The sequence below is a fragment of the Cucurbita pepo genome, unplaced genomic scaffold, assembly GCF_002806865.2.
Source record: "Cucurbita pepo subsp. pepo cultivar mu-cu-16 unplaced genomic scaffold, ASM280686v2 Cp4.1_scaffold000165, whole genome shotgun sequence".
Lineage (NCBI taxonomy): Eukaryota > Viridiplantae > Streptophyta > Magnoliopsida > Cucurbitales > Cucurbitaceae > Cucurbita > Cucurbita pepo.
In genome coordinates this window covers 37973-39094 of record NW_019646445.1, presented here as the reverse complement: position 1 = coordinate 39094, position 1122 = coordinate 37973, and positions in this window count along the sequence as shown.

The following is a 1122-nucleotide window of genomic DNA, read 5'->3' as shown; positions in this document are numbered from 1 at the left end:
TCAACTTCTCTTTCAACTCCAGTATGGAACCTTTGACTTAGGCGTGAGATTGGTTATGGATGTGTCACTTGATAGTTTATTTGATTGTCTTGCCCAATGGCTCTGTCCTATAGGAGGATGTTGATCGTGCGGGTTGTCAGTGATTTCCAAGATAGCATGTAGGCTGATAGTAGACTCAATAAGTAGCCTACTTGTAGGGTCTTAATCATGTCCTTGGTATGCTAGGGTATAATTGATAAGAATCACGATGTTCCAAATAGACCTATTGCCAAGAAGATTAAAAAAACATGTCAACAACAGAATTCAAACCTACGCGCAAAGAGCTCAATTAATTTCAAACCTGTCGCATTAGCCACTCAAACATATCAACATTTGTTAGAAAGAACTATTTTTAATTTCATAAATTAGGTAAAAGTCAAATGGTCAATTTGACTTATTCTTGTGTGGAGATTAAAGGGGATCGGGAATAAATCCCGTCCATAAACATCTTTTGTTGGGAGACTATAAATACCCTCAATATGTTATGTAAAAGTCAGATTCGTGGATGAATGTAATTCAGATCTCAAATTGAGACGTTTCACCTAGAAACCCGAGCATCATATTTGTCATTTCTAAGTTTCAAGCAATTCTTGTGAATTGCACCCGAGCCATTCAATCAAACCTTGATTAAGTTCGCTTGTGGAGTGACTCAATTTAGAACAAGGTTTCCAAATCTTGCTTCTAGATCTTCGATCGTAAGAGGTAATCTAATTCTAGCCTTATCTCTTGGTTGATCCAAATTTTGTATAAGAAGGTGTTAATTACTTTGATTCAAGGGTTCTTGCTTCAACAAAAGCTTGGATCGTTGGGCTGAGGATTAGGGTTGCCTTATCAATAATACTCTTTCTTTTCTTGTTGCAAGTACTTAGGCCCCTTTAGTTATGTTCTTGACTTGTGAATTTTTATTGTGATCTATCTTGAGGACCTTGGTCCTAGAATTCTGAGGTCTCAACTTTGGTCTTGATCTAAGGGCCTTAGTACTATGGTTCTAGGTTCTTGTTTTCAAAATTTGGATCTTGATCCATGTTCTAGTCCTTGATCGTTGTTTTGTTCATGGTTACTGATAAGATAAGGAATCACTAC